Raw genomic sequence first — 20,136 nt, 5'->3', positions numbered from 1 at the left:
TTTTATGGAACATGCTACATGATAAAAAATTTTACGTAACAAACGGACAACAAAAGTCAAGTAGAGCCTTCAATATAGACAATGGCCTACAACAAGGCACGGTGAACTCTCCTGTCTTGTTTAATATATTCATAAGCGATCTTTTAAGATTATACGGCCTAAATAACGGCGATAACAAAATGGCAATAGCATTCGCGGACGATCTCCTAATTTACATCCGCGATAATAAAGTCTCAAAATTACAGATTCAGTTACAAGAAATATTCAATAAGCTGCAGGATTACTTCCAAACCTGGAAACTAAAAGTAAATATAAATAAATGCGAAACGATCTTGTTCAGACCATATATATCGAAAATCTCGGACGCGAACCAAGACGTAAGAACATACGCCTCGAAATTTCACATTCGCGACAATAGTAACACGAACAACAAAATACCACGGAAAGACATCGTTCGTTACTTAGGCCTTCATTTAGATTTTAAATTAAACTACAACGACCATATCCTAATCCAAATAGAAAAAGCGCAAAAAGCCTTCATTATCCACAAAAGACTCTTTTATTCCAAAGACCTCGATAAATGCGTTAAAATTCTCTGTTACAAGCTACTAGTAAGACCCATCCTGACGTACGGCTGCCCCATCTGGTTCAACATTAGCGCAGGCACCATGGAAAAGCTACGAATCTTCGAGCGGAAATGCCTGAGAGCCTGCCTTAACAAATACAGATCACCGGAATCCAACTACAAGAAAATGATCAGCAACTGCAAACTCTACGAAGAAGCAAAACTTATCAGGATAGACTTGTTCATATTAAAGCTTATAAGAAACCACTGGTCAAATATCAATAATATAACGTCCAATAGCCTCATCTACAGTGCTACGTATCCAAATCCATTGTACTTTGCAAAGGCAATGGAAACCGGATACACTCCACCCGAATCCTTTATCTACCTGGACAGCGAAGGTTACATACAGAACGCGGATAACATTCCAATCATTTACCACGTAAACAGAAAAACGTATGAAAAGAAAATCACTTACAATAGGAACATCCAATCCAGCAATCCCATTATGAGATTTAATTGCAAGCTGTCCAGAATAGATGTAAAGGATAAACATAGACTAAACCCAAATAAATATTGGTGGTTATAACCAAAGAAAATATTTCTGTTAAGTACACATCATAAAACCCAACCATTGTCTAACTCCTCGGTAGTATAGTGGTCAGTATCCCCCTTTTTTTAGTTTTTAGCGAGCGTTCTTAAGCGATCCATTTTCCGTAAGTGTATTCTAATCAGTTTTTGTTGTATTATATCTCATTGCCCGCATACCCGCACCATATTTCCAACTTGAACTCCTTCTTTTTTGGTTTTTAAACTTTGTCTAATTCAGAAATGGACCTATTTTAATCTATCAGTAATAAAAAATAAATTATAAAACAGTAACAAATGTATTTGTTTATGAGCGGCCAATTCCTTTTGGAACCATATCTCCTCCTCGGTAGTATAGTGGTCAGTATCCCCCCATTCGTTCCTCGACCTTCGTAGGAGACGGACGTACGCTCTTGACCGCGCTACCGAAACCTTAGTGTTCTACGCCAGTGCTAGTCAAGTGACAGTTTGCGCATCGCTTCGATACGGAATCCCAGTGAGTCCCAGTGTTTCAGTCAAATAAAATAAACACAAGGAGAAGAAAAAGTGACAAAAAACCAGTGTCATAATAAACACAGACAATATCTTAGAAGGGGCTCCAACCCCCAGTCACCAAATCTCAACAGAGAATAAAAGTGCCAACGTCAATGCAATAGCAACACTTATCAAGCAAAGAAATTTGCTAGAAAAAAGTAACGCACCCCTATTAACGTATGTTAATAAAGTGCTAAAAAACAATCACCATACCAAACGGCTATCTACAAAGCCTAATACAAACATAACCAGAAGTTTGCGAAAGACGGAGGAGAATATGAAAATGAGGGCAAACAAAGCCAAAACAACAGCATCACAAAAAACGGAGGAAAACGTTAAGCCCTCGTACGAGGAACTTTTAAAAATAATTGAAAACCTACAGAAAACCATAGAAGACATGAAGAAGCACCCAGAAGAAAAAGGGAAAACAAGCGACGAAGCCAAGAAGGAAGTAACGGATCAACCTAAAAATCTACCGATGCAGGACAGCCCCAAAAAGCATCAGAACATAACAACTGACAAAGAACAGGAAAAACACCAACAACAATGGACGGCTGTGACAGGAGCCAAAAGAAAGAGCAGCCTAGCTACACAATCATTGATACCATCGACAACGGAATTTCCACCGATCAGGACAACCAAGGCCGCCCCCCTGCCAAAACAGGCCCCAGCAACCAGCAACCCCCAACAAGTGCAAACGAGCAAAAGGCCCAAATTCGAAAATGAGGTAAATGTTACCAATCCAATTAAAAAATCTGTCAAACCTCCCCCAATAGTAATATATAATGACAATAGCAGGAAAACAATAGAATTAGTTTCGAAAATTAACAAAAATTTTCATATAAAGAAAATTAACAATACGAAGCATCTCTTATACGCGGAAAATTTAACATTATATAAAGAAGTATGTACACTATTAAAGTCCTCTAACACTGAATATTTCACATACACTCCAAAAGAGGAAAAAGCAGTTACTGTGTTATTAAAAAATCTAGAAGGCGACTTCGAACCCGAAATAGTATTAGATAATCTAAAAGATAAACAAATCGAAAACATTAAATTCCTAGCAGTAAAAAAATTTTCAACGCAACGATCGAGAAACGAAGGGAAAAATCTGCCCATGTACCTAGTACAAATATCACAGGATAGTCAAATAAACAATTTAAGACAAATTAGAACTGTGCTACACTCCTTAGTCACATGGGAGAAATTAATTAAAAAAGACCGAATACAGTGTAAGAGATGCCAACGTATCGGACATGTTGCATTGAACTGCAATCTAAAATATAGATGCGTGAAATGCGAGCTGTCGCACAATCCAGGAGAATGCCCGCGATCTAGTAAAATGGACACTGACGTAAAAGGCGGGGAAACGTCAGAGCCATATTGTATCAATTGCAAACAGTACGGACACCCTGCTTCCTATCGAGGATGCCCAAAGTTAAAAGAATTAAAACAAAAAATAGAGGAAAGGAATCAACAAAAACTTGACCAAATGAAAAAAAAAGCCATTGCATACAATAATATAGTAAAATCTAATATCTCATACAGCGCGGTCACATCAAACAAACCATCCGTCCAAATTACGGCACGACAGGAAACACCGAATACACAAACACCCATAAACATAAATACAAACACAAACGCAACAAATCAACCCTCGCTCCTAGATGAAATAAAGAAAATTATTGCGCACACAATCAGCACACAAATCGCGAAATTAGCCGAAAGTATCACAACAAACGCGAACAAAATAGATATTATCGCAGAAGCCCTCGACATAAACTGGTAAAATGCCTTCCAATTCGCAAACTCAAAACCAAACAAATAAATTGATTTTACACGACCTCAACATAATACAAATTAACGTAAACTCCATAATAACGAATGAAAGAAGAGTCACTCTCCTGGATTGTCTAACTAAATACAAACCGGATGTAGTTTTGTTATCAGAAACAAAACTAAATTCGAGACACAAAATTAGTTTTAACAATTATAGCTTGATTAGAAGAGATAGAGTAAACTCAAAACAAGCAGGAGGCACGGCAATACTAATCCGCAACGACATTAAATTTAAAAACATCCAGCCATACTGCATCAAAAACAGTACCTGTTTCGAGTCAACCGTATTAGAATTAAAATTTCAAAACAACCGCAAACTTTACCTAGTAGCGGCATACGCGACTAGCAATTGTAAAAAAGAATTTATGATGGAACTAAAAGAACTTTTCGACACTTTAGAACTAAACAAACCGGACAATTACTACATACTAGCCGGCGATTTAAACGCCAAACATCATGCATGGGGAAACTCAATTAATAACGCACGCGGGGTCTCTCTGAACAAATGGATCCTAGAAAACCAAATCGCATATAAAATAGAACTATACAGAACAGCAGTCCCCTCCTATCCAAAAAGCGGTGCATTCATAGACCTGTGCCTCGCTGATAATAGAATTTCCTTCCTCAACACGGAGGGGCCTAACCTGCTTAAATCCTTCAAATACGACAGCGACCACAGAGCTTCCATACTAACCATATCTATACCATCGACAGAGTATTTCCTACTCGACGTGACAACCCCACTAATCAAGTATGACTTCAGCAGTACTGACTGGACAACATTTAATGACTTTTTAATCAACCACGACCAGCAGATTATCCCCAATAACAGAAATTTAACGACAAACGAAATTGATAATCACATTGATACACTAAACAAAAGCATCCTGCAGGCTATCGAAACCACTGTCCCGCGAATAGACCATGACAAAAACTCCACAGACAAATACATTACACCTAAAATTAAAAACCTCCGAAAACAAAAAAGTTACACAATCACCCAGATTAACAGATTGACGGACCCACGGAATTATACCTCAGCCTACGACTCCATAGTTAGCATGTACAAAGAAACACTCAAAATAATTAGATACGAGATTAAGAAAGCCTTTCAAGAGTCAGTAAGTAATTACTGGTCAAGAAAGGTTAGTAAAATCTCCATCAAAAATCCCAGCGAACTATTCCCGTCCGTAAATAGCATATTCAGACCAAAAGACAGCAACGAAATAGACATCCTGAAAATCCACACCTCCAACACAGATCTCCTGAGAAGAGCCAGAATCAGCCCACAGAATCTACCGATCGAACACGGCAGACTTCTTATCACAGACACAGTTCACAAGCTAGACGTTCTCGGCACCCATTTCGAATCGGTCCACACTCAAAACGCACACATGGGAAAACCACAACTCTCCAACTTGATACAACAGAAAGTAAATTCTCTGAGACAAAAAATACAAAGAGACAGAGACGAGAACATTACAGTATGTACATTCACAGACTCAAACGTAGCAGACTGCCCAAACGTGAAGTCGATCCCTCCCAACTTCTTCACCTCATTTGTTAAGCTAGAGAACACCTTCAGAAATTTAAATAACAAAAAATCGGCAAGCTTTGACGGAATTCCGAATATTGTATTAAAACACTTACCGCGACAATACATACTCCATTATACAATTCTTTTTAACAATTGCCTAAATTCGGCACATTTTCCGGCAGCTTGGAAGACTGCCAAATTAATAACAATCAAAAAGAAAGGAAAAGACAGTAGTGACCCTAATAACTATCGTCCGATCAGTCTTCTTCCAAACATTAGCAAAGTCTTCGAAACCATAGTAAACGATTCGATTGTTAACTTCAGCAACGCGAGCGATATAATTCCTGAATGCCAATTCGGTTTCCGACATAAACATTCCACAGTCCACGCGATCACGAAATTTACCTCCGATATTTGCTGGGCCAGGAACGCGGGCGACTGCGTCGGAGCAGTGATGATAGATCTAGAAAAAGCATTTGACACAGTCTGGCTGGATGGACTCTTTTACAAACTCCTCAAGAAGGATTTTCCTACTCATTTGATAAAAATTTTATGGAACATGCTACATGATAAAAAATTTTACGTAACAAACGGACAACAAAAGTCAAGTAGAGCCTTCAATATAGACAATGGCCTACAACAAGGCACGGTGAACTCTCCTGTCTTGTTTAATATATTCATAAGCGATCTTTTAAGATTATACGGCCTAAATAACGGCGATAACAAAATGGCAATAGCATTCGCGGACGATCTCCTAATTTACATCCGCGATAATAAAGTCTCAAAATTACAGATTCAGTTACAAGAAATATTCAATAAGCTGCAGGATTACTTCCAAACCTGGAAACTAAAAGTAAATATAAATAAATGCGAAACGATCTTGTTCAGACCATATATATCGAAAATCTCGGACGCGAACCAAGACGTAAGAACATACGCCTCGAAATTTCACATTCGCGACAATAGTAACACGAACAACAAAATACCACGGAAAGACATCGTTCGTTACTTAGGCCTTCATTTAGATTTTAAATTAAACTACAACGACCATATCCTAATCCAAATAGAAAAAGCGCAAAAAGCCTTCATTATCCACAAAAGACTCTTTTATTCCAAAGACCTCGATAAATGCGTTAAAATTCTCTGTTACAAGCTACTAGTAAGACCCATCCTGACGTACGGCTGCCCCATCTGGTTCAACATTAGCGCAGGCACCATGGAAAAGCTACGAATCTTCGAGCGGAAATGCCTGAGAGCCTGCCTTAACAAATACAGATCACCGGAATCCAACTACAAGAAAATGATCAGCAACTGCAAACTCTACGAAGAAGCAAAACTTATCAGGATAGACTTGTTCATATTAAAGCTTATAAGAAACCACTGGTCAAATATCAATAATATAACGTCCAATAGCCTCATCTACAGTGCTACGTATCCAAATCCATTGTACTTTGCAAAGGCAATGGAAACCGGATACACTCCACCCGAATCCTTTATCTACCTGGACAGCGAAGGTTACATACAGAACGCGGATAACATTCCAATCATTTACCACGTAAACAGAAAAACGTATGAAAAGAAAATCACTTACAATAGGAACATCCAATCCAGCAATCCCATTATGAGATTTAATTGCAAGCTGTCCAGAATAGATGTAAAGGATAAACATAGACTAAACCCAAATAAATATTGGTGGTTATAACCAAAGAAAATATTTCTGTTAAGTACACATCATAAAACCCAACCATTGTCTAACTCCTCGGTAGTATAGTGGTCAGTATCCCCGCCTGTCACGCGGGAGACCGGGGTTCGATTCCCCGCCGGGGAGTAATAAAATTTTTGCCGTTCCCCTTCTGCTATAAAAGCAATAATATACATAACCTTACAACGATAGTAAACCATTAACCTCATATACCCCTGCACCCTCCCTAATATTACAACCGTTTGTATAGTTTTCATGCCATTTCTGTACATAATGTAAATTTAGCATATAAGTGATATTACTTAAGAACAATGACAATTGTAACATTAAGTGTAGCAAGCATGTAACCAATGTAAAGATTGCGCGTGCTCGATGTATGAGCCTTTTATCTAATCACATAGTTTAAGACATTCTGCAATCCTTTTTTTGTATGTTTAGGTTTATTGTACCGCTTGTATAAATATTTATTGGCATAATAAACATACACTTACAAAAAAAAAAAAAAAGTGGTCAGTATCCCCGCCTGTCACGCGGGAGACCGGGGTTCGATTCCCCGCCGGGGAGTAATAAAATTTTTGCCGTTCCCCTTCTGCTATAAAAGCAATAATATACATAACCTTACAACGATAGTAAACCATTAACCTCATATACCCCTGCACCCTCCCTAATATTACAACCGTTTGTATAGTTTTCATGCCATTTCTGTACATAATGTAAATTTAGCATATAAGTGATATTACTTAAGAACAATGACAATTGTAACATTAAGTGTAGCAAGCATGTAACCAATGTAAAGATTGCGCGTGCTCGATGTATGAGCCTATTATCTAATCACATAGTTTAAGACATTCTGCAATCCTTTTTTTGTATGTTTAGGTTTATTGTACCGCTTGTATAAATATTTATTGGCATAATAAACATACGCTTACAAAAAAAAAAAAAAAAAAGTGGTCAGTATCCCCGCCTGTCACGCGGGAGACCGGGGTTCGATTCCCCGCCGGGGAGTAATAAAATTTTTGCCGTTCTCCTTCTGCTATAAAAGCAATAATATACATAACCTTACAACGATAGTAAACCATTAACCTCATATACCCCTGCACCCTTCCTAATATTACAACCGTTTGTATAGTTTTCATGCCATTTCTGTACATAATGTAAATTTAGCATATAAGTGATATTACTTAAGAACAATGACAATTGTAACATTAAGTGTAGCAAGCATGTAACCAATGTAAAGATTGCGCGTGCTCGATGTATGAGCCTTTTATCTAATCACATAGTTTAAGACATTCTGCAATCCTTTTTTTGTATGTTTAGGTTTATTGTACCGCTTGTATAAATATTTATTGGCATAATAAACATACGCTTACAAAAAAAAAAAAAAAAAAAAAAGTGGTCAGTATCCCCGCCTGTCACGCGGGAGACCGGGGTTCGATTCCCCGCCGGGGAGTAATAAAATTTTTGCCGTTCCCCTTCTGCTATAAAAGCAATAATATACATAACCTTACAACGATAGTAAACCATTAACCTCATATACCCCTGCACCCTCCCTAATATTACAACCGTTTGTATAGTTTTCATGCCATTTCTGTACATAATGTAAATTTAGCATATAAGTGATATTACTTAAGAACAATGACAATTGTAACATTAAGTGTAGCAAGCATGTAACCAATGTAAAGATTGCGCGTGCTCGATGTATGAGCCTTTTATCTAATCACATAGTTTAAGACATTCTGCAATCCTTTTTTTGTATGTTTAGGTTTATTGTACCGCTTGTATAAATATTTATTGGCATAATAAACATACACTTACAAAAAAAAAAAAAAAGTGGTCAGTATCCCCGCCTGTCACGCGGGAGACCGGGGTTCGATTCCCCGCCGGGGAGTAATAAAATTTTTGCCGTTCCCCTTCTGCTATAAAAGCAATAATATACATAACCTTACAACGATAGTAAACCATTAACCTCATATACCCCTGCACCCTCCCTAATATTACAACCGTTTGTATAGTTTTCATGCCATTTCTGTACATAATGTAAATTTAGCATATAAGTGATATTACTTAAGAACAATGACAATTGTAACATTAAGTGTAGCAAGCATGTAACCAATGTAAAGATTGCGCGTGCTCGATGTATGAGCCTATTATCTAATCACATAGTTTAAGACATTCTGCAATCCTTTTTTTGTATGTTTAGGTTTATTGTACCGCTTGTATAAATATTTATTGGCATAATAAACATACGCTTACAAAAAAAAAAAAAAAAAAGTGGTCAGTATCCCCGCCTGTCACGCGGGAGACCGGGGTTCGATTCCCCGCCGGGGAGTAATAAAATTTTTGCCGTTCTCCTTCTGCTATAAAAGCAATAATATACATAACCTTACAACGATAGTAAACCATTAACCTCATATACCCCTGCACCCTTCCTAATATTACAACCGTTTGTATAGTTTTCATGCCATTTCTGTACATAATGTAAATTTAGCATATAAGTGATATTACTTAAGAACAATGACAATTGTAACATTAAGTGTAGCAAGCATGTAACCAATGTAAAGATTGCGCGTGCTCGATGTATGAGCCTTTTATCTAATCACATAGTTTAAGACATTCTGCAATCCTTTTTTTGTATGTTTAGGTTTATTGTACCGCTTGTATAAATATTTATTGGCATAATAAACATACGCTTACAAAAAAAAAAAAAAAAAAAAAAGTGGTCAGTATCCCCGCCTGTCACGCGGGAGACCGGGGTTCGATTCCCCGCCGGGGAGTAATAAAATTTTTGCCGTTCCCCTTCTGCTATAAAAGCAATAATATACATAACCTTACAACGATAGTAAACCATTAACCTCATATACCCCTGCACCCTCCCTAATATTACAACCGTTTGTATAGTTTTCATGCCATTTCTGTACATAATGTAAATTTAGCATATAAGTGATATTACTTAAGAACAATGACAATTGTAACATTAAGTGTAGCAAGCATGTAACCAATGTAAAGATTGCGCGTGCTCGATGTATGAGCCTTTTATCTAATCACATAGTTTAAGACATTCTGCAATCCTTTTTTTGTATGTTTAGGTTTATTGTACCGCTTGTATAAATATTTATTGGCATAATAAACATACACTTACAAAAAAAAAAAAAAAAAAAGTGGTCAGTATCCCCGCCTGTCACGCGGGAGACCGGGGTTCGATTCCCCGCCGGGGAGTAATAAAATTTTTGCCGTTCCCCTTCTGCTATAAAAGCAATAATATACATAACCTTACAACGATAGTAAACCATTAACCTCATATACCCCTGCACCCTCCCTAATATTACAACCGTTTGTATAGTTTTCATGCCATTTCTGTACATAATGTAAATTTAGCATATAAGTGATATTACTTAAGAACAATGACAATTGTAACATTAAGTGTAGCAAGCATGTAACCAATGTAAAGATTGCGCGTGCTCGATGTATGAGCCTATTATCTAATCACATAGTTTAAGACATTCTGCAATCCTTTTTTTGTATGTTTAGGTTTATTGTACCGCTTGTATAAATATTTATTGGCATAATAAACATACGCTTACAAAAAAAAAAAAAAAAAAGTGGTCAGTATCCCCGCCTGTCACGCGGGAGACCGGGGTTCGATTCCCCGCCGGGGAGTAATAAAATTTTTGCCGTTCTCCTTCTGCTATAAAAGCAATAATATACATAACCTTACAACGATAGTAAACCATTAACCTCATATACCCCTGCACCCTTCCTAATATTACAACCGTTTGTATAGTTTTCATGCCATTTCTGTACATAATGTAAATTTAGCATATAAGTGATATTACTTAAGAACAATGACAATTGTAACATTAAGTGTAGCAAGCATGTAACCAATGTAAAGATTGCGCGTGCTCGATGTATGAGCCTTTTATCTAATCACATAGTTTAAGACATTCTGCAATCCTTTTTTTGTATGTTTAGGTTTATTGTACCGCTTGTATAAATATTTATTGGCATAATAAACATACGCTTACAAAAAAAAAAAAAAAAAAAAAAGTGGTCAGTATCCCCGCCTGTCACGCGGGAGACCGGGGTTCGATTCCCCGCCGGGGAGTAATAAAATTTTTGCCGTTCCCCTTCTGCTATAAAAGCAATAATATACATAACCTTACAACGATAGTAAACCATTAACCTCATATACCCCTGCACCCTCCCTAATATTACAACCGTTTGTATAGTTTTCATGCCATTTCTGTACATAATGTAAATTTAGCATATAAGTGATATTACTTAAGAACAATGACAATTGTAACATTAAGTGTAGCAAGCATGTAACCAATGTAAAGATTGCGCGTGCTCGATGTATGAGCCTTTTATCTAATCACATAGTTTAAGACATTCTGCAATCCTTTTTTTGTATGTTTAGGTTTATTGTACCGCTTGTATAAATATTTATTGGCATAATAAACATACACTTACAAAAAAAAAAAAAAGTGGTCAGTATCCCCGCCTGTCACGCGGGAGACCGGGGTTCGATTCCCCGCCGGGGAGTAATAAAATTTTTGCCGTTCTCCTTCTGCTATAAAAGCAATAATATACATAACCTTACAACGATAGTAAACCATTAACCTCATATACCCCTGCACCCTCCCTAATATTACAACCGTTTGTATAGTTTTCATGCCATTTCTGTACATAATGTAAATTTAGCATATAAGTGATATTACTTAAGAACAATGACAATTGTAACATTAAGTGTAGCAAGCATGTAACCAATGTAAAGATTGCGCGTGCTCGATGTATGAGTCTTTTATCTAATCACATAATTTAAGACATTCTGCAATCCTTTTTTTGTATGTTTAGGTTTATTGTACCGCTTGTATAAATATTTATTGGCATAATAAACATACGCTTACAAAAAAAAAAAAAAAAAAAAAAGTGGTCAGTATCCCCGCCTGTCACGCGGGAGACCGGGGTTCGATTCCCCGCCGGGGAGTAATAAAATTTTTGCCGTTCTCCTTCTGCTATAAAAGCAATAATATACATAACCTTACAACGATAGTAAACCATTAACCTCATATACCCCTGCACCCTCCCTAATATTACAACCGTTTGTATAGTTTTCATGCCATTTCTGTACATAATGTAAATTTAGCATATAAGTGATATTACTTAAGAACAATGACAATTGTAACATTAAGTGTAGCAAGCATGTAACCAATGTAAAGATTGCGCGTGCTCGATGTATGAGTCTTTTATCTAATCACATAATTTAAGACATTCTGCAATCCTTTTTTTGTATGTTTAGGTTTATTGTACCGCTTGTATAAATATTTATTGGCATAATAAACATACGCTTACAAAAAAAAAAAAAAAAAGTGGTCAGTATCCCCGCCTGTCACGCGGGAGACCGGGGTTCGATTCCCCGCCGGGGAGTAATAAAATTTTTTGCCGTTCTCCTTCTGCTATAAAAGCAATAATATACATAACCTTACAACGATAGTAAACCATTAACCTCATATACCCCTGCACCCTCCCTAATATTACAACCGTTTGTATAGTTTTCATGCCATTTCTGTACATAATGTAAATTTAGCATATAAGTGATATTACTTAAGAACAATGACAATTGTAACATTAAGTGTAGCAAGCATGTAACCAATGTAAAGATTGCGCGTGCTCGATGTATGAGTCTTTTATCTAATCACATAATTTAAGACATTCTGCAATCCTTTTTTTGTATGTTTAGGTTTATTGTACCGCTTGTATAAATATTTATTGGCATAATAAACATACGCTTACAAAAAAAAAAAAAAAAAAGTGGTCAGTATCCCCGCCTGTCACGCGGGAGACCGGGGTTCGATTCCCCGCCGGGGAGTAATAAAATTTTTGCCGTTCCCCTTCTGCTATAAAAGCAATAATATACATAACCTTACAACGATAGTAAACCATTAACCTCATATACCCCTGCACCCTCCCTAATATTACAACCGTTTGTATAGTTTTCATGCCATTTCTGTACATAATGTAAATTTAGCATATAAGTGATATTACTTAAGAACAATGACAATTGTAACATTAAGTGTAGCAAGCATGTAACCAATGTAAAGATTGCGCGTGCTCGATGTATGAGCCTTTTATCTAATCACATAGTTTAAGACATTCTGCAATCCTTTTTTTGTATGTTTAGGTTTATTGTACCGCTTGTATAAATATTTATTGGCATAATAAACATACACTTACAAAAAAAAAAAAGTGGTCAGTATCCCCGCCTGTCACGCGGGAGACCGGGGTTCGATTCCCCGCCGGGGAGTAATAAAATTTTTGCCGTTCTCCTTCTGCTATAAAAGCAATAATATACATAACCTTACAACGATAGTAAACCATTAACCTCATATACCCCTGCACCCTCCCTAATATTACAACCGTTTGTATAGTTTTCATGCCATTTCTGTACATAATGTAAATTTAGCATATAAGTGATATTACTTAAGAACAATGACAATTGTAACATTAAGTGTAGCAAGCATGTAACCAATGTAAAGATTGCGCGTGCTCGATGTATGAGCCTTTTATCTAATCACATAGTTTAAGACATTCTGCAATCCTTTTTTTGTATGTTTAGGTTTATTGTACCGCTTGTATAAATATTTATTGGCATAATAAACATACGCTTACAAAAAAAAAAAAAAAAAAAGTGGTCAGTATCCCCGCCTGTCACGCGGGAGACCGGGGTTCGATTCCCCGCCGGGGAGTAATAAAATTTTTGCCGTTCTCCTTCTGCTATAAAAGCAATAATATACATAACCTTACAACGATAGTAAACCATTAACCTCATATACCCCTGCACCCTCCCTAATATTACAACCGTTTGTATAGTTTTCATGCCATTTCTGTATATAATGTAAATTTAGCATATAAGTGATATTACTTAAGAACAATGACAATTGTAACATTAAGTGTAGCAAGCATGTAACCAATGTAAAGATTGCGCGTGCTCGATGTATGAGTCTTTTATCTAATCACATAATTTAAGACATTCTGCAATCCTTTTTTTGTATGTTTAGGTTTATTGTACCGCTTATAGAAATATTTATTGGCATAATAAACATACGCTTCCAAAAAAAAGTAGTCAATATCCCCGCCTGTCACGCGGGAGATCGGAGTTCGATTCCCCAATAGTAGGAAAGTAGTATAATTTAAATCTCTAAATTGTAGCATTGTTAACTATACGCATTCTATTTTCTCCCTACCAATTAAGATTTTTTGTACAGTTTCGTGCTATTTCTGCACATTATGTTAATATAACGTACAATTAATATAACTTAATTAAGATGACAATTGTAATGTGTTGGAGATGTTTAATTTATATCATAGTGTATAATATATTATATCCTTCACTGGCCTATAATTTTTGTCCATCAACTATGCATGTATCTGGCCCATGCATATGTATTTTTCTTCTTAAAATTAGTGTTGTTCTGTCTCTACCAAATACAAGTGAAGTCCTTTCTCTATGTATTACAACGTGTTACTATAAATTTACAAGTAAAAGATTCAGAATAATCAACATGCTGTTGACAGCATTTGTAATTTTGTACAAGGTTAAAAACGAGGTAAAAAAGGCGACAAGTGTGCAGATATATATGTGAAGCGTTCTGCAAAATATTTGTGACAAATAAAACAACAGGTTATGGGCCCAAAACACTGCACAAAAAAAAAATTATTAAAAAAAGAGGAAGAAGAATTGGACACGAGACTGTGACAGGTACCTAGAAGAAAAAAATGCACTTATTGAATTGCAACGCAGCATACGAAATGTGGGTACAACTGCAATCAATTTATGAAAGGGACAACGAACAGAAGTGCAAGTTAATGGTGGAATTTTTTGCTTATATCTTTGATAAGACGTTGAATATCTTGACTTAGCATTACTGGTATTTAAGGCATCAATAAAATGCTTCAACTGTAACAAAATGGGCCATATAGCAAGGGCATGTAAAAAGTAAGGCTCAAACGAAAAATTATGGCAAAGTAAGACAAAATCAGTCTAACAAGTGTAATGAGTCAAATCAGTTATGGTGCATGATTTGCAAGAAAACAAATTATTATAACAAGAAAATCACTCACAATAAAGTTAACTTTCTAGCTTGGTCAAAAAGCAAATGTAAAGATTGAATAGCGAATTCAGGATCTACAACACACAAGATTAATAACAACAATAGAATGGAGAGTATGATTGGAAAAAAACTTGACATTGGGGTGGCAAAGGCCAACGAATCCATGAAACCAGAAAAAAAAGGCACACTGACATTCGCAGAGTGCAAGCTGAAAGGGGTGATATATATACCAGAACTGCACAATAACTTACTGTGTGTAAATGTAATTACATGAAATGGTGGTGATGTGATTGTTCAAAGGGGCAAAGTATTAATAAATCAAGGGAACAGAATAATATTGGCAGAAGGCAAGACAGAGAATGGACTCTATACAGGAGTAGAAAAAGTGGAATAAAGCTAGAAACAAGAAAAATACCATATACACCACAATTGAATAGAAAAGCTAAGAGGATAAATAGCCCTGTAGAGTTATGAAGGAACAGAAAGCTAGACCTATCCAATATCGGATTGTTCGGATGCACTGCTATCTGAAAAATCGGATGCTAAAGTGTTACAACCACTCAAAAAGTTGGGGAAAAGATGTAATAGATACAAAATGATAGGATATGCCCAAAACGGATATAGATTGCGGGACAGTGAAAGTAACAGAGTAATAATTGAAAAATTTCAAGAAAAGACGAGTAATTCTGTCGAGAACACTAATTCTGCAAAAGGTGAAAAGGAATGGATAGAAACAAATATGGAAACAATGATAGAAGAAGATATAAGAGAGTTTGGAGAACTAAACAAAGAAGAAGCAGTCGACAGAAATGCAGAGGAAACTCAGGCTTGGATGACTTAATAAGTGAAGAGGAAACGAAAGATTCGGAGCAAAGTAAAAGGGAAGAAAGTGAATGAGACTTGGACACTGATAGATGAGAAGAAAGCAAAAAAGTGAAACCACTAAAATAAAAGATGATGAAAGATACAGAGTCCGACTAACCTCATCAGAGGCTCTGAACAACAATCTCAGTTGGATTACAAAGAAACGGTTACGCCCATGTGGTGAGTACAAATGCTCCACACAATATTTTTTGATAGTCAAACAATCATACTTATACAATAAAATAAAAGAGGATATATATGTTTCGCGTCATTCGGGACGCGATACCCGTGATTCAACAGCGGCCAGGTAAACTGACCAGCAGAGGTTGTAAGGCTCTGCTCGGTGCATCCGACTGTTGAGACCGGTGTGTAAAAGAGCAATCGAAGAAAACTATAGTCGATCCACTGCAAGTAGATTTTCTTTGGTGCAGGTGAGGGCTCAGGTCATGGTAGTGAAGACTGAGGGCTTCCGACCGTCACAGCAACTTCTCGCGAGGAGTAACTGCTGCTCTCGCGACTGGGATACTGCTGTGAGACTACTGTATTGAAAGACTAACTGTTGACCCAGAGATTGTCTGTTGACTGCAGATCAATCCTGGTATGCAATGGGTTTTCAGGGATTGTATGCTGTGGCAAGACAATCAAGCTGAAAGAGCCCGACTCCTGGAGAGTGCGTGCCTCCTTGACTATATTTCTCTTGATCGCTTCTGATAGTTGGCGGAATGAATTTGTAAGAATTCGATGAAGTCTCGGTTCAGATATGAACGTTCACGTTCAAAGCTGAAGTTCAACTGACTTCCCTTGGAGATCTTAAAAGATTCTAACCTTGGAGAGGGTAGTTCTTTCGTCTAATTCGACCATGTGAGTCTTGTTTTGGGGGTGGCTACGTTGACACTGGCCTATGACGAGTGTCCAACATTATCCGCATGGAGTGTATGGTATCTGGGAGGTGGAAATGCAAAAAAGAGAAAGTGGCCGCAAAGTCTACGTTCTGTCAGGCATGGGCCGTTAAACATGACATTTTTAATGGGCGCTAGGTCTGGTCTTTCTAAGCTTGGAGAGTTTTTTTCTAGGAATCCCAATGCGGGTTAAGTGGGTCTTCATTTGTTGAAGCCAGAAACTCGAACTCAGACAATGTGTAATGGAATAAACGAACTGCCTCTCGAAGGTAGTTATTGAGTTTCGTGGGTTCCAAAGCGTTAGTTAAATACCTTCCAGATAGGGTCTGAGGTCCACTGCCGGACTCCTGGATAGAATTTATGCCCACGGTTGACAATGGCGAAATGAAAAAATGTATGACAGAACGAAACTAAATGAACAGAGAAAAGGGGTCTGGAAAACGTCCTAAGATTCGTGGGTGTGCCACGGAACAATATACATGTATCCCCTGGAAAGATATAACTACAAAGGAAATATGTGTAAACTCAATAGAGCACCACTGAAGTGGAATCAGAGATTTTCAACATTCCTAAAATCAAGAGGGCTAGAAGAATTAAAAACTGAGCAATGCATTTTTAGAAGAAAGAGTAGCAGTTTATTCCTAGCTATCAATGTAGGCAATGGATTAGTGATTGGCAACGATAAAGCTGAGATAGAGATCTTAATTGAAGATTTAACAAAGGAATTTCAAATGGTGGTAATTAAGAAACCGACAAAATTTGTTGGGATGGAATTGAGAGAAACAAAAAAAAGGAGTAAAATTAAACTACTGAACAAATACAATATGCTGGATTTAAAACTAGTGGGAAGTTTTTTATTATTAAAATATAGAGTATTAGGATATTAGTGTTGCAGTAAATAATGCGAGTAGGTATGTTGATAAACCATCCATTAAATTAGTCACAAGTATAAAGTGTGTGCTTAGATACTCTAAACAAACACTTCAGGAGTACATAAAAAAATAAACTGAAAATAAATAATAGGAATAACATTTTAGTTTGATTACAAAGTTACAAACATAGATGATAGTTAGCAAACATAGATGGAATACAGCGACATTGTTTGAAGAAATTTTATAATTGCGTGGAGTAGCTCAAAAATGTTAGTGCAACTATTATACAATAAAAATAACTATTTTTAAAAAATGATTGCCACGAATAAATAAAAAGCAAAAAGATTATTATAAGATTTGTGGAAAAAAACATATGGATGTATCAAAAATAATGATAAATTGATATGTACTTTATGCACAGATATAATATCTGTATATGTAATAATGACACAATGTATACATGTGAATGAAATGCTAAATGAAGAATTTTTGTCAGCTTTGTTACAGCTTTTAGTATTGGTACCAATAGAAAACCATTTACAGACGGCAAACACTTTTTGAAAGACGCATTCATAAATTATCCTGAATATTTGTTTAATAATTTCATAAATAAAGAACAGCTAAGACAATTCAGCATTACATGGAAGATATGACCAAAAAGTGATTTGTTATCTAGTTATCTAATGAACTAGCATAGCACTCGATGAAAGTACCGATGTAAATAGTGTGTACCTAAGCTTGCAATAATTACTAGATTTGCACCAATAAATAGTTCGGAAGTTAATGAAGAACTATGCATTCTTACTTCAATAAATGACATGGCCAAAGGCACTGATATTTTTAGTCAAATATAAGAGTTTATTACTTGAAAAATGGGTAAGTATTGAATTTAAAAAGTAAATTGGTTTCCATAACAACTATGAGAGGAAAAACTTGTCTTATTATTCGTTTTATAAAAAACGACTGTTCTAAAATGAAACTATCACTGACCTGTCTTCTTAATACTCACATTTTGATCCGCAGTCAATAAAATTTACAGATGCCTGAAATAAACTCTTTAGGACCAATGATGCTTAGACTTTAGTTCAAAAACCGAGAAACTAAAGTGTTGCAAATGGGTTTTCAAACAAGAAGACAACTCAAACATAACACAGATGGTAACCCAACAAAGTATAATGCTTGGTAGCCAGAGGGTTTACTCAAAGATTTGGAGTAAATTATGATAAAACCTTTTCACCTATAGCGAGACGTAGTACAGTAAGGTTGTTAATAGAGCGGTACAATTAGCTCTGGAAATTGATCATTTTGAGGTCACTACAGCTTTCCTAAATAGTGACTTAGATGAAGGTTCGATAAAGAAAACAACGTAAAAAGCTCTAAGCTGGATTCAAGTAGTCACCTCATGATATATGTGTTTATTCAAAGATTGTACAAAGTGAAGTTGTGTATATACCTGTCTATGTCAACGATTTACTGATTTTTTAAACATAAGAATATTCTACATTCAAACTTTGAAATAAAGGATTTGGAAGTAGTATATCATTTTCTGGGACTGGAGGTAACTAAAGATTGTAGCAAAAATATAATCATGCTATATCAGATTACATATTCCAATGAGATTCTTTCCAGATTTGAAAACAGCGCTCGAAAAATATTGATCTCTAGTATGAGCCACACAGTGCAGATGATAGTTGAAAATATCAAAGTATTATTGGAGCTTTAATATATCTGAGAGTATGTACGTTTTTTTTATAGATACGTTTATTCAGAGTTATGAGGCATTACATTGGATATAAAGTTACATAAACTTATCTAACTTACGTCCTAAACTAACTTATTTTATGTTTTTTTCTTTAAATTAGTCATTTAGCTTAGTCCAGCTTTCGTATACCTGATTTTGATCAGAGTTAGTCTGTTTGTTCGCACGTTGATTGTTGTTTTCTTTTTCTTAATATTCTTAATATGTTCTATATTGTATCATTGTATTTTTGTAGCGCCCAAAAGTGTAAATTTTGGCAAATTATGTAAAAAAAGCGTGTACATGAATATTAAAAATAGATTTATTCTAATTTTTCTTAGTCTACTTATGTCTAGTCCTAATTCTAGCCTTATTTAATCTTATAATCTATTTTACAATTAAAGCCTTATTTCTATTTTATTTACAATTATTTACAACTATTTATATTATTTATAGATGTGTTAATATCATCTGCTGTGAATCACCAGTATTTTGTGTTTTTAGATGGTGAATATGATTTGCTTGCTTTTGATATTTGTGTGCAATATTTTAGGTACGTGTTATTTTGATTGGTCCTTTTGCTCAAAGGTGTGCAATTAATGGCCTTTGTATTATTTTTTCTTTGTGCATGGTATATTATTGGTATGTTGTCTGTATCTGTTATGTATCCATCTTTATTGATGGATGTATCCCGTGTTCATTGTTTTTATAATTTGATTTACATTTGTTAGTTGTTTCTTGATAAGTTCTGAGATGTGCTGTGTATCTTTCATTTTTACAAAGCAGTTCTTGCAGAGTTTTATGATGTGTGTATCTATTCGAGGTATTTTTGTTACATTTAGTAGTGTGCTATTTCTGTAATTCTTTGTGTAATTAGATTCTGCTGT

At 35.9% G+C, this 20,136-nt stretch overlaps 1 protein-coding gene and 1 non-coding gene across 2 annotated transcripts in view; one reads left to right on the top strand and one right to left on the bottom strand.

Annotated features, from left to right (window-relative positions):
• Positions 1-20,136, bottom strand: part of LOC143423858 (protein krasavietz-like) — a 210,011-nt gene that overhangs the window by 87,595 nt on the left and 102,280 nt on the right. The window lies entirely within an intron of this gene.
• On the top strand, positions 6,823-6,894 carry Trnad-guc (transfer RNA aspartic acid (anticodon GUC)). The gene has a single exon. It is a non-coding gene; the product is annotated as a tRNA-Asp (tRNA).

The sequence above is a fragment of the Xylocopa sonorina genome, chromosome 5 (genome assembly GCF_050948175.1).
Source record: "Xylocopa sonorina isolate GNS202 chromosome 5, iyXylSono1_principal, whole genome shotgun sequence".
NCBI lineage: Eukaryota > Metazoa > Arthropoda > Insecta > Hymenoptera > Apidae > Xylocopa > Xylocopa sonorina.
The sequence above is the reverse complement of the archived record's forward strand: the minus strand, read 5'-3'. Positions and strand labels throughout refer to the sequence as shown.